The 14,643-nt window shown below is 51.6% G+C and overlaps 1 long non-coding RNA gene across 1 annotated transcript in view; it reads right to left on the bottom strand.

Moving 5' to 3' along the window:
* LOC125146690 (uncharacterized) overlaps positions 1 to 12,552 on the bottom strand; it is a 137,935-nt gene extending 125,383 nt beyond the window's left edge. The window contains exons 1-2 of the long non-coding RNA XR_007144837.1: positions 12,417 to 12,552; positions 10,679 to 10,775 (exon numbers count right to left, since the gene is read on the bottom strand). This is a non-coding gene — a long non-coding RNA (uncharacterized LOC125146690). The remainder of the gene's footprint in view (positions 1 to 10,678; positions 10,776 to 12,416) is intronic.
* Between the last annotated feature and the right edge of the window lie 2,091 nt (positions 12,553 to 14,643).

Raw genomic sequence — 14,643 nt, forward strand, 5'->3', positions numbered from 1 at the left:
GAAGCCGGAGTTTCCCCGAGCAGGGTGCATATCAACTGGCCCCAGCTCGGCTTAGCGCGGCTTCGGCTTCTCATCTCACATAAGCCATCCCCCCCGCCCCACTTCCTGCGCCTGGCTCCTCCAGGCCAAGATTTAGAGGACCCACAGTGGCTGCCTCTCCCTCCAAGGGAAAACAAAGGAGAAAGCATGCAAAGACCATCTGAAAATCCCCTTGTTTGCTCTCTTCTTCTGAGTCACCACAGAACACTGCTGGCAGGGTCCCAGACAGACAGGAAGCTGGGCTCCACTCACGCTGTGCCCTTTTCAAAGGCTCCTGCCCACACCTCCTCCCCCAGCAAGGCCCGTGTGCAGACCGTGGCGAGGGACCATAGACCAAGAGGTGCTCTGGGCTTCTGGCCACTTGTTCCTCCACATACTCCCTTCCTGAGTGCCACCAAGATGAAGGAGCCTCCAGGCTGCCTGCCCTGGGGATCCTCCAGGGCGGTTGAAAAGCTTTCGTCCCGAGGACCCCAGAACCTGAGAACATGACCCATAGCGGTCATCTTCTCCAGGTTCCTCATTTACTCTTGACCGTAGATGACATAGCACGGCGACATCAAACCCTCAGTGACTCCCTCTGCTGGCTGACAGGTTTACAGCCTGGGCACCTGGGCAGAACAACATCGCTGTGAGCATGCTGTTAAACCTGACGGTGGCCCCTCCACCCTGAGGCAATACAGTTTCCAGAGCCTGCACAGACATGCAGCTTCCCAAGATGAGCAGGAAGAGGAAGTTTCAAAGTATACCTAAGCTGGATTCAAATCCTGGTTCCAGCAGTTGGCAGTTGTAAGACTCTGAGCCGGTGATGTAAACTCCATGCATGTTTCCTTGTGGTTACAGCAGAGAGATTTGCCCTTGCTGAGTCTTTGTGCAGCTTCGAGGATGTGATGCAGGGAGAGCCTTTGGCATTTAAGTCGGCAGCTCCCTTTTCCTTCCTCTGTGAGGCCACCAGTAGGGTGGAAACAGATAGGGAAACGTGCTTTCTTTTTCTCGTCAAAGATCAATCCCAGGATATGATTCCTATTGGCCCAGCTACCACTGCCTATGATTCACCCAGAAGCAGAGAGGGACATGGCAGAGAGAAGCAGGGACATGGGCTTCCTTATCCTGATAGCCAGTCATTTTCTCTAAGACAGAACCAAGTACAGGCCATTCAGTATCGCCCTCTCTGGCCAGAGCAGCCTGGTATTTCAGAAATGTATCAGACTAAGTGGGGAATGATAGAAAGGAAGTGGGGTGATTACTTTTATGTATTAACCTGATGGGGCCACTGGATGCCAAAGACATTTGGCTAAATATTCATCTGAGTGTTTTGTGAGGGTGTTTCTGGATGAGATTAACACTTGAATTGGTAGACTGAATAAAGCGGACCCCTCCCCAGTGTTGGGTGGGCCACATCCAGTCAGGTGAAGGCCTAACTATAGCAAAAAGGCCGACCCTTCCATGAGTAAGAGAGAATTTCTCCTGCTTGATTGCATTTGAAATGGGACGTCGGCTTTTCCTGCCTTTGGATTCAACCCACAACAGCAAAATTTCTTAGGTCTTGAGCCTGCCAGCCTTCAGACTGGGACGACACCAGCAGCTCTCCAGCTTGCCCACTCACTCTGTAGGTTTTGAGACTTGTTAGCCTCTATAAGCACATGAGCCAATTGCTTTTAATAAAAATCTCTTTCCATATATATGTGAAAAAATATATATATATACACACATATGGAAATATATAAATACATACATATAAATGGAAATACACACACACACACACACACACACACACACACACACACACACACACATCCTACTGGGTTTCTTTCTCTGGAAAGGATCCTACCCAAACCGGAGAAGATGTTCCAACATCCTGAGCTGCCCCCCAGCTCAGGGATGGGGAACAGTGCTCCCCTCCCCAGGATGTATGAAAGCAGGGCCCTGGCCAGTATCCACACGTCCAGGAGGGAGATGAGTTCTGCTCTGTCCAAAGACCCTTCTGTCTGTCAGAGTCTTGTTTTAAGGCAGAGACGGGGAGCACAGGAAGCAGGCATCCTTTTCCCCAGATGCTGACCAGGGTAGGTGCAAGCAGAATAAAGGGGGCCACATGCAATCTACCTCCTCCATAAGCCTTCATGCCCCCACCTCCCTGTCCACTTGGATCACGTGTTCGTCTGACTCCCACCCCTGTGCCGAGGCCAACGCCCTGTGATGCTGAGCGATGGATGTGTGGAGGTGTGAGGAGGGAGGCGGACAAGCCCTGCGGCCAGCGGGGGGCGATGCACCAGGCGTGGGGGCCAGGATGCGACTTTGTGGGATTCCTCAAAGAGGAGTCCCAACACCCTGACCCCACACCCTGCTCTAGAACTTAGAAGCACAGCATGGCTCGAGGGCCTCCTGATAATAGCGAGGACCTGCCTTCTGTATCTCCAGGAGGAAATTACAGGAGAATGATAAAGATATAAGGGCTACTCAATGTGGAAAAGAAAATTCTGATCTTTGTGTCCTTTAAATAAAGATTTAAAAGAAAACAGCATTTCTCTCGCTTGAAATGTTTTCGGAATAATCCTATTATGAGGAAAAAGTGTGGTGAAAAGGCTTTCTCCATGGCTGTGTGATGGCAAGCTTGGAATGAGGGGGAATTTGACTAATTCCCAGTCTCTCTCTTCTCCTCTCTCCCTCTTGCCTGACTCTCCCCACACACCCGATCCCCAAATCCTCTTCAGAGGCACCCCCTCGTGCTCTCTGGCTGGCTCGGGCCCGGATGACTCCAAGGACACCTCAAACGGCCACCTGAATGCTGTGGTTCCTTCCCTTCTGGAAAGAGACAAGTCAGCTGGGGTGGCCCGGGCCCCAATGAACAAGCTGATGACTTGGAAAATGGCAGCTGTGAGTAGGGCTGACAACTCATAAGGTGGGGGTGCATGGCAGAGCCTGGGGTGCCCTGGGGGCCCCCTCAGAAAAGGGAGCTGCAGTGTGTGTGTGTGTGGGGGGGGTACTATTCCCATCCCTTGCCTTCAGAAAACCAAGCAGACTGTGCCAAGGAAAGGAAACATGACTGAAGAGCCATCGGTCTCTTTGTAATGGATTCTGGGGTGGTGGTGAGGGGAGTGTGGGGCTGGTGGAGCTGGGTGGGACTTGAGTCTTACTGGTTGACTTGCGTTTCCGGAAATTCACCTGTTGAAGTGAATTCACCTGTTGAAGTGAGGTCTCCCGAGACCTCAGAATGGGATCTTACTAGGCTATAAGGTCTTTACAGAGACAATCAAGTGAGATCATTAGGGTAGACCCTAACGCAACAACCTGCCTGCCGCTACTGACTGAATCGTGTCCCCTCCCCCTCAAAATTCATGTTTATGCCACACCCCCTAACGTGACTGGATTTGGAGACAGGGAGATGATAAAGGTTAAATGAGCTCATAAGGGTGGGGCCCTAGTTTGACAAGGCCCGTGTCCTTTTATGAAGAGGAAGAGACCCCAGAGACTTCCTCTCTGTCGCACGAGGATACAGCCAGAAGGAAGCTGTCTGCAAGCCAGCAAGAGACCTCTCACCAGAAACTGAGCCCTGCCAGACCTTCATCTTGAACTCTCCCGCCTCCACAACTGTAAGAAAATTTTCCATTGGTTTCTGTTGTTCAGAGCCGTTTCTCTTGTTTAAACCATGTCGTCTTGGGGTATTTTGTTATGGCAGCCCGAGTGGACTAGTACAACTAGCATCCTAATGAAAAGGAGAAATTTGGACACAGAGAGACACTGAGAAGGAAGACAGTGTGAAAAGATACAAGCACAAAACAGCCACCTGCAAGCCTAGGAAAGAGGCCCGAACGGATCCTGCCCTCACAGCCATCAGAAGGAAGCAAGCCTGCCAACACCTTGGCCTTGGACTTCAAGCCTCCAGACCTGAAAAATGACACATTTCTGCTGTTTACGGCCCCCCAGTCTGCGGTACATTTTCACAGAGGCCCTAGCATGCTCATACATGGGCTAGACAGGTTGAGCCATGGCTCTGACTTGGGTAGGGTCGGGTTTACACTTTGTGCAGCCCTCTGCTCTGAAACCCCCCACCCAGCCTACAGGGCAGGGGTTGGGAATCGATTCTCAGACCTAAGGCTCTGGGCCCTTGGATTTCCAATTTCCCATCTCGTTCAGAGGGTGGGCTCCACACAAGACCCTCTTGTGCTTTGCAAGAAGAAATCATTTGTAATCGGGCAATAGTGACTCTTTGAGAGAGAAAAATCCGTGGAGACGAGAGCAGGTCTGGTACCAGCAGAAGGCCAGTTGCCAAAGCCCACTTCGCTGCTTTAATTCCATGGCTCGTGTGGGAGGGCATCTCCGCCCCACCGAATGGGTAGGAAAAAGACAGGGCTACTTATCAGCAGAAGCAGATGCCCTCCCAGGGGCCTGGCTGGTGCCCTTCTCGAGCTCGGGCCTCTCCCAGCATGATATGAAGCTGGATTGGAAGGAAATGGAGGCAAAGGCAAGCAGGGGCAAAGAGAAGGGGGTAGACTTCAGAGAGGAAAGGTGGTGGCCTGGTACCAAATGACAAGTTGCGTCCTATCCCCCTTGATCAGCTGCTCCCCTGCAACTGGGAAAGGGGTCCTGCCACGTGGTTTCAAAGAGAAATGAGAAGCGGGGCACGGAGGCACATAGACAGGAAGGAATCTGGTGGGCATCCAGAAAAGGCTGGCATGAGAACAAGGGACAGAGATGAGAGTCACACACACACACACACACAAACACACACACACACACACACACACACAGAGCTGCCTCCAGAGGCTGCCGAGACGCTTCAGAAAGCGCACATCAGCCCATCTTTCAGTCTTCTCCAGACTGCACCACCAGCACCTTTGGGATTTGCCCAGCACAAGAAATTAGCAACCATGTCGTGGTCTGCAGCCCCAGCTATCTGCCCCTGCCTGGCCAAAACACTCCTCCATTCAGCCCTGAACGGGGTCAGTGTGAGAGCCAGAGAGAGGAGCCGTTGCCCTGGGTGAAGAGGGAAAGCAAGGGGCTACCGCATGCATGGGTTTCCAGGCCATGGAGTGAAACCCCTAAACCATCACGTCTATTTGGGATCCTCACAGACAGACAAATCTGCAGATGAGGAGAGACGTCAGGGCAGCTTAACAAACCAAGAGAGCTGTTTCCCACAACATCTCCTCTTTGAATTTTCAAAGATGGATCCAGAAGATAGACCAACATCACCGCCAGCAGCGGCGGCAGCCTGTGTTTTCGAAAGTCAAGCGTGTCAAGTGCAGCTCCAGAAAAGTGCACTGAAGAATTTTAAGCCTATGGGACAGTATTTCCAAGTCCCCGCAGAAGGCAGATGAAGTCTGGAGCAGACAGACCTACCTGGTCTGGATCCCAGTTCCCCACTGACTAGCTGGGCTGCGTGGACTAGTTCCACGATGCTCTGAGCTTGCCTTCTCTCTTTTTAAAACAGGGATCAAAGTAAACCCCATGGGTTTGGTGGATGGATTAAATGAGATTATACAACTAAAGAGTCGAGCACATAGTAAGTGCTCAATAAACATTCTCATTACCCGCTCCCTCTCTTCCTACCTAACACGCCAACGCCCTAGACAAGATTCATGGCAAATGTGCCTTGTCTGAAAATCTCCACTGATGGAGAACTCACCACTAACCAAAGAGGGCCGGTCCATCTGAGGGGCTCACATGCTCAGAATGCTATTTTGCTTATCATAAAGTAAAGCAAAATCAGCCTGCGGGTAACGCCTCGTTGGTCCTTATTCTGTCCCGCACCCCATCACAAATAAGACATATGAAGAGAAGGAATATGTTCTCCTTCATCTTTGAGAACAGTCCTGTCATCATCTGTACCTTACCCATTCATTCACCACTTCATCCGGTGACTCACTCACTCATTCGGTTAGCCGGTGACTAGATAGCTTCCCCAGGGCACTTTGGGAGAACAGGAAACAGTAGTCGAGGCTTCACTCTGAACCACAAGTTCCTAGTTAGCTCGCATCTCAGAGTAGCTTTGTAATTTTTTTTTTTCCTGCCAGAGGAAGTACAAAAGGAAGGAAAGGGTAAACCGGTTTTGGAAGTGCCTAGAATGGAAGGCCATGTCCTTGAGATCTACGGAGGATCTGAAGGCTGGGAGCAGACGAAGCACGGTGATCCTAATTCCTAGCTCCCAGTAGGGCCTAAATCCTCCGTACATGGCAGGAAACTGCTCTTTACTTTGAGATGAGCCAGCTCAGTCTTATTTGCAAAGCTGTCCCCAAAGCCTCCATAGGAAGTATAATATCACCATAAAGAATCATTACACTCTCATGTGACTACTTCTCTCTCTTTAAAGAAATAGTCTGAGTTTGCAGTGAGCGCATCTCTTCCCTCCCCCTCCTCTACCTGATATTACTTTGGCTCCCTATAATTAGATTAGGTATAGAAAGTGACTTTATGGTGCTAATAATTACACATGCTTACAAAACAGATGGGTCCGGGGATCTGGAGGGGGAGCGTTTATGGACTCGGAAATGAGACATTTTGTTGTAGGAAATGGATAGTTATTTCCAGGTTTTATTGCTGTGTTTCATAGGACTCTTCTTAAATCTTTGTGGCTAATACTTTGCCTGTATCGACTTCCATGCATTTTGTAAGATTTGGCTCCCTCCAGTCCTGGGTGCGCTGGAAAAATGGCACTGACACAGGAAGGGGAGCCAGAGACAGAGAGCAACAGGTTGGTGCCCTGGGGGAAGGAAGAGTCGTAAACTGGGGAGTAAAACCCCACAGAGCTTCCGAATCAGAAGGAACCTTAGACATCATCTGGTCAGGCACTGCTCAAAGTGTGCTCCCCCCACCAGCAGTGATTAGCATGATCTGGAACTAATCAGAAAATCTCAGGCTCTACACAAACGCTGCCAGTGGCACCCAAGAATCTGTCTTTCATTTCAGGGGATTCTGATGGTTGACAGAGTTTAAGAAACACAGATCTGGCGCAGTCCTTTCAGATTAGACATGAATAAACTAATGCCCAGAGGGCCTAAGTGATGTGCCCCAAGTCACCCAGCCAGTCAATAGACAGTTATGGCAAGAACTTCCAAACTACTCGCACAGTTCTCTCCCCGAAACACCATCTGGTCCACTAAGAGCTAGGCACATGATCCTGCTGACTTGCTTCCCCAACTTTGGTGTGCACAGAAGTCACAGGAGGATCTCGTTAAAATGCAGATCTGGATCCGGTAGTTCTGGGGTGCTGCCCAAGATTCTGCATGTCAAACAGGACCCGGGGGATGGGATGCGGCTGGCCCCGGGGCTCACACATAGAGCGGCGAGATGCTGGCATGCACTGGGTGTGGGACTCTGGCCCTCACTTTCCCACTTCCCCTTTTCTCTGCCTGGCAGCAGAGGCTACTGAGAGGGGGCTAGAGTCCTTCATATCCCTTTGTGAGATGAGTTCGTGAGGACATTGCAGCCCACTGCTCACCCCTCTCATTCCCTTTGGAGCTTTGGCCCATGGGCCACAGGCCCACTAGTCCCTTGCCATCTCTGACCTGTTGACTCCCTACCTCCCTAGGCTGACCCGCTTTCTTGAGGAGACCTGGTCCTCTCCCATTTCCTCCAAAATTCCACATGATACGCAGATAATGGGATCCAGGACAAATGAAATATGTCTGCCTTTCTTTCAAAAGATTCTTGCTGGGTAGGAACCCCAGAACCCATTTTTGGTCTCTCATCCCTAGTTCCTGCTCCCTGGCAAAGAGTTCCTTATGATGTCCGACCTAAGTCCCTCTCTCTGGCTGCCATGAAAGACATTTATTCACCCAACAAGCACTTTTTGAGTGCTTCTGCAAAGGAGCACTAGGGTAGACTATAGATAAAGGGACTTCATCTGTTTTCTGTCTTCTACCCCCCCCCCCCCCCCCCCCGCCATCGTCTCTGGCTTAAAGCGAGCTAGGTCCAAAGCTAAAACTCCCACAAGGACTACTTGTTGGACATGTTTACTGAATTTCTTCTAATTCCATTTGACTTACCTCTTCCCCTGTCCAATCCAGTGGGCTTGCCTCATCCTCCTAATTGGGAACACCCATCTCCAGCCCCCAGACACACCCATTCGTCAGCTGCCAGCAGCTCTTTCATATCCCGTCCCCTTTGGAATCCTGTTCCCTCCCCACCGGGTCCCTCTCACAGACAAACATTGATAATGAATAAATCTCTTTCAGAGAAGGGAGTGGGCCGGCGTGTCCATGGGGAAGGCCCTGCAGACACAGGCAGGATGGATGGCTGGTGGGAGCAGTGCTGTCGGCTCTAATTAACGTATTGTTCTCTGGGCTCCAGCAGGATTATGGATGAGTTCCACAAAGCGGCCCACTTAACCTGAGCATCCTGGTTCCAATCCATTACTTTCTCCACTGGCTCCAGCCTACAATTTGGCCTGGTGTGGAAGGGCGGAGTGCGGGCAGAGAGCCAACAGAGCTCAATTTGAGGAGCTCCCCAAATGCACCTGCCTAGCTTACTTCCCGACAGGTGAGCCTGTTGGGGGCCTGGGCTTCTAAGCCCCCAGGGGGCAGAGAATACACAGCTCAAAGTGCCACAGGTCTCTGCTTGGAGGTCCCACCATGCAGCCTTGCAGATAAACCCAGGAGGTTAGCAGCCCTTCAAGACGTGGAAACTGCCTGACAACCCCCAGCTGGCAGGAAACAGTCAAACCGACTTTAACGATGGCTCCTAAGCCATATCTTTCATTTGCATATCACTGAAAGTCTTGGCTATCTCCTGATTATTTTTTCATGCGTAAACTATTGTCTGAGGGCTGTTATATCCAAAGGTACAAATTGTACAAGACTTAACTCTCACCCTGGTGAAGCTCACAGCTGGGGAAAAAGATAAGAAACATTCTCAGAAGACCACGGCACCAAGGGTGCCTCGGAGGGAAGCACGGCATGAGGGTACTATCACAATGATGGAGGGGTGGCGGTTGTGCTGAGTGATCCAGAGCGGTATCTTAGAAGTAGCAACAGGTAGGCTAGCAATGAGGGCACCCCGGCAGTGGGGTGTCCGAGGGAGGAAGAAGAAAGTACGGCAAGAATAACATTTGATACATTTAGGGGAGTCAAGGAGGATCCGTCTAGATGGGTAATGTAGGGGCAGAGTATCAAGCACCATGACGGGCTAACTGAGGAGCTTGGACGTTATGGCAGTCATGAACGTCGTTGTGCAGAAGAGAGGCACGATCAAGGGGTGTGTGGTTAAGAAGGTTACTTTGTGGGATGTGCAGGAAGGGATTAAAGACAAATGGTGTGGCCTTGGTGAAACCAATTAGGAGGCTATGCAGCATAGTAGGGTCTGGAACGAGGGTGGTAACTACCATCTCCAATTTGCAGGAGGGGAGGGTGCGGTACTGAACCACACGGGCCTCCATTCAGAGGCCCACAGTTGCACAGTTAACTATGGCTGGGTTTCCGCATGAATATCTCTTGACTCCCAACCCAGCTTTGCTCAAGATCATACAACTGGAAGTCGGTTCCCAGCCCTGCTAATATCTCCAGGTGCATGGCTGCCAAGTAAACTAAGCTACAATGGCCTAGGCCCTCATATTTCTCCAGATGCTTTCCAGCGCAGAAGGCGGTGAGAACTTTGCCCACTGCATTTGCATCCTACTTAAGTATCGTCAGGGATGTCTGCCCTGCGGGATCAAGAAGGCTGGCTCTCCACCTACTCAGACCCCAATCTCGTGTCCAGCGGGAGCCATAGCAGCATGGGAGAAAGACAGAAGACGGGAGCCAGAAAGGCTTAGACTCACACTGTCACCTTCCCACAACCTCAAAGAAGCTCCTTGATCTCCCTGAGCTGCACTGCCCTCAAGTAGAAGGTAGGGTTATCCTATGTAACTTATGGGGTGCTGGGGACAAGAAATGAGATGTGCATATAACAGGGAGATACTGTTGTCGTTATCATTGGATTCTTATTGATGTAAGGACTTCCAGACCTAGAAAAAGACCAGGAACATGACTCCACTGAAAAAGCTTACTTCTTCAAAGTAAAGCGCCGGAAGAGAAAAGCACAGTACCAGGATCAGGACCTAGGTCTGAGGACTGATTTCACTGCTGTGGGCTGTGTGAGTCTGGGCGTGGCAGGACTCACTGGTACCCTCATTCTCCTTTTCTTGCCGGACCCACAGCTTCATGACACTCCCCAGCCTCCCTGCTGTAGACGTAGCAGGTGACTGACTATGTTCTAGCCCATGGAACATGAACAGAGGTGACGCCGCCACTCCCAGGCCCCACCCATAAAAAGCATTATGCGTAGACCCCTCACTTGATTTTTCCGTGCACCTGCCAAGTCAAGACACTCCAAGCACTCCAAGAATAGCAGAGCCCCAAGAAGGAGCCTGGGTCTCAGAAACATTGCATCAAGCGGGGCATCCTTTCCAGTTCTCAATAAGGAGGGGCATAGCTGCAAAACTTTTACGGAACTAACCCACTGAGATTTTGGGGCTGTTTGTGACAGTGATTAGCCCAGCCTGACTCATTCACCTGGCAAGCTGCTCACCTTCCCTGAGCCCCGGACTCCTCATCTATAAGATAAGCATACTAATACCCGTTCCAGTTACATGACAAGGTGAGCGTGATGATAGAAATGACATAACAAAGGAGGAAGCACTTAGGCAAAAAGCCAAGGATTTACTCACGTCAATCATCACCACTGTCGGCACACAGCAGTCCACCCCTCACATCGTGTCATGTCCTGAGCCCCTCCCACGGCTCATCTTGGGCTTCAACCACCGGCTGAGTGAGGACAAGAACACATCAGGCGATACACGTCGGAATTAGCTACACTATACCTCTTAGTCTCTTCCAGAGAAAAACTTCAATTACCTTCCCTACATCCCCATGCCCTCATTTCCCCACCTCAAACGCATCCATCGGTGTTCTTATCTTGCTGGGTGGGCCAAGGACAGGTGTGTGACTGGTCCTCCTGAAGCCATTCCACCCCGAGTCGGGGGTTAGCCAGACACCCCTGACTCACCTTTGTAGCAAAGATGCCACCAGGCACTTTCTCCCCACATTTGATGTTTTATTGCAAAAGCCATTAGGTCCCCCACCTCCTTAAGGCAGAAAGTTGAGAGTAGACACACAGTTCACTGGAAAAGGCACCAGTGCAGCTCGAAAAGGTAACCATGCAGATGAAAGTGCACGTACCCCTGTCTGTGCAAGTGTGTGTAAGGAGTGCATGTGTGTGTATCTATGTGGATGTGTTTGAGGGTGCACATGCATGTGCATTTGAGGAGTGCATACGGATGTTTGCTTCACGGCTCTGTGTGTGTGTGTGTGTGTGCGCGTGCATCTGTATGGATGTGTCTGAGGTGCTCGTGCATGCGAGTTTGTGTGTCTGTCTACATATGCTGGTACGTGAGTATGTGTGTCTGGGGATGGGAGGTGGCAGAGACGGCAGGCAAAGGGGCCACCGTTAGGTAGGTTCTTCCAGCATCACTTTTAGTGGAGAAATTGACTACAGGGAATGTCATAATTGTTAGGAAAATTCTGGATCTCCCCTTCCGTATCCTTTTCCCCTGAGCATTTCCCCTGAGCATGGACACTTTTGGGCGCCTGGTGGCTCAGTCGATTAAGCGTCCGACTTCAGCTCAGGTCATGATCTCACGGTCTGTGGGTTCAAGCCCCGCGTCGGGCTCTGTGCTGACAGCTCAGAGCCTGGAGTCTGTTTCAGATTCTGTGTCTCCTTCTTTCTCTGACCCTCCCCTGTTCATGCTCTCTCTCTGTCTCAAAAACTAAATAAGTGTTAAAAAAAATTTAAAACAAAAAAAAATAGAATGGACACTTTTTTTTCCCACCATGCCCTGAAGAAGACAGAATCTTCTTAGGATTCACCTGCTCTCTCATGCGCTCACCAAGCATCGTCTGGCCCTCCCTGCACCAGGAGCCTGCACCCCTGGGTCCATCCACCCTTCCCTTTCCAGCTCTGCTTCAAAGAACAGTATGCGAGAGAATTGTCTCTGGAACAAAGAAGGCCAGGAGGCCTTGTGGGGGAGGTGGGGGAGGGGGGAAGGCTGCAGCCTCTTCTGGGCAGGGAGGAGGACAGAGCTGGGTGGGGGGCAAGGCCTCAACTTTGGTGGGGGAGCTGTAGAGGAGGCTCTCAATTCTCAGCCCTGCAGGGGGCCCGGGAGACACATTCTGGCATGGCAGGGCTGCAGGGTTAGGAACAAGCCTCTGACACAAGGGGTTTGCACAGGCGCACAAAGGGAAAGAAAATCAGAGGAGATGAAACCATACAAATTTCGGGTAATAGAAAGAGAGGAAAGAGATGTGCGTGTGGCCTGGGTCTCGGCTCAGAAAGGTCGATTCCAAGAAGACGCTGCTCAACTTTATATTACTTTTCAGAAAGCCAGTGAGCTGAAAAATAACTCTCACCTTTTTTTTTATATTATTATTCGTTTCTTCTTCACATTGTTTTGTGCATCTCGGTTGTTCATTTCTCCCCGGCCTGATTTCATTTGGAGATTTGGCCTGGAGCCTGGAGGGGAAGACAGTCCTTCTTTTCAGAATGCATTTATTTCAAACCCTCAGCAGCCTCTCCTGGGTCTGCCCCTGTCCGATCTTGGGGTGTGGGGTGTGGATGGGGTGGGGGCGGGCCCTCTCCTCTGGTTCATAGAAGTCTGCACATTGTCTGTGGACAGATGTGTGTGTGCACACGTGTGTGTGGGTTTGGGTGGAGGTGAGTGTTTATGAAAGGGCGCACATGTGAGTCTGCACTCATGTGGAAATGCACACGTGTGGGCTTTTGAGTGGCTGTGAGGGTTACCACGAGTGTGTGCTTGTGGGGTCGCGTGTGTGTGTGTGTGTGTGTGTGTGTGTGTGTGTGTGTGTGTATGGGCGTGCGAGTGCAGGCGTGGGCCCAGGAGCCCCTCCAGGTGGGAGGGACCTGCAAAGCTGGTTTTTCTGATTCCCTGGAGTCTGCAGTGGCAGAGACTGGTTCCTTCACCTTTCACCAAGCTCAGCGAGCCACAGATGTTGTTTGAACCAGGGAAAATGTCAGCCCCCAGGAGGAGCCCAGCTTTAACTCAGAGTGAGCCCCTAGGACGCGAGGCAGTGTATTCTGGGTATTGTGCTTTGGATCCATTTGCATTTGCTCTTTCCAGTGACTCTGGGCTGGTGGGTGGGTGTGAAGGAAGGGGGCTTCTCCTCGGTCCCCCCCACCCCTCCCAGATCCCGGCCTCCTGGTGAGGCTGGTACCAGAGGAGGCGAAGGAGTTGCTCCAACAAGCATCCTAATCAACCCCCGACGTCACCCCCACTCCCACAGCAACCTAGAAGGATTCCTCCTGAACCAAAGAGCTGTCAACTGGGTCTCAGGGGGGGGAGGCCTCGTAGCCAAAACTGGGTTTTCCAGTGTTCATGATGCCCCTGGCAGGCGCCTCTGAAAATAGCCTCTCTTGTGCAAGACAGCCTGCCCTGTGGGGCGGGTGGCAGAGCAACTGAGCTTTGCTGGAGACAGAAAAGTGGACAATACAAATGTTCTTACCCCCTTCGTCACCAGCCCTACAGGTAGGGAGTCGGTCGGATGGAACCCTCCCAAGGGAGAACCCCACAGACCGTGCAGAAGACACAGAGGCCCCAGGGCCACGCGCCTCTGGGGCCCTGGTTCATTAGGACCACCCCCACTGTTTCACTATTTAGGCAAATGATGAAACTCTGGCTCAGAGAGGCTAAGTTACTTATCTGGGGGCACACAGTCAATACGCGAAAGAGCTGAGTGGCTTCTCATCACGTGGGCAACTGACATGCAGGGCTCACCACCCCTGGACCAGGCAAGCTGCCGGGAGGAGACAGAACCCAAAGAGAGCGACGAGAAGAAGTACTTTACGCTTGGGTTCTACCGGGTCACAAGAAGATCCAGGTCCTGCCCCAGGCATGTCTGGTGCCTGGTGAAACAAGACCTACGTGGGACTGTGGGAGCACTGGTATCTAGGCCGAAGCTCCCCTCTCGTTCACTGTTGGATTTTTGTCATCCATCTACATCCGCTGAGCCCTGCGGGAGGCAGTGGGCTGGAAAGAGAAGAGGCCATGTGACCATGTTTCAGTCACTTAGACTCTCGGCACCTGCAAAATGATGATGCGGGTGGATGCCTCACTCACAGGGCTGGTGTGGAGTTTGAATGCACTGATAGGTGTGGAAATAATTCACGTGATGCCTGGCACGTGACAGTATTCAGATTGGGTCCATTTCCCTTTTGCGATGATGGGCGGGGAGCCTGAAAGTTCCCACAAGCGCCCACAGGTGGGCTCAGCCAGTAAACCCTGCCCTGGTTACCACCTCCACCGGGGGAAGCTGGGGCGTGGCAGCTGTGAATTTGGCTCATTCCAGGTGGCGCCCTGATCTAAGGGGGGGGGTCCCTGGCTCCCCCTCCCTCTCTGTGCTGATTCTGTTGAGTTACAGAGCAGGGGTAACTGCTGCCCTCCCTTTCCTCTTTGTTCAGGACCAGAAGCAATTGACTGGCAATAGCAGAAGGGTTCTGCTTTGCCTTAGAGAAGGTCTGGGAGAGGGGACACCCCATAGGAACCCCGGCTCTTCCTTAGCACCCTAGACCTCTGACTCCCGAACATGAGTCTGCCCCTTGGCAGAGACCCCCCAACATTTG

Source organism: Prionailurus viverrinus, chromosome D1 (assembly GCF_022837055.1).
Source record: "Prionailurus viverrinus isolate Anna chromosome D1, UM_Priviv_1.0, whole genome shotgun sequence".
Taxonomy (NCBI): domain Eukaryota; kingdom Metazoa; phylum Chordata; class Mammalia; order Carnivora; family Felidae; genus Prionailurus; species Prionailurus viverrinus.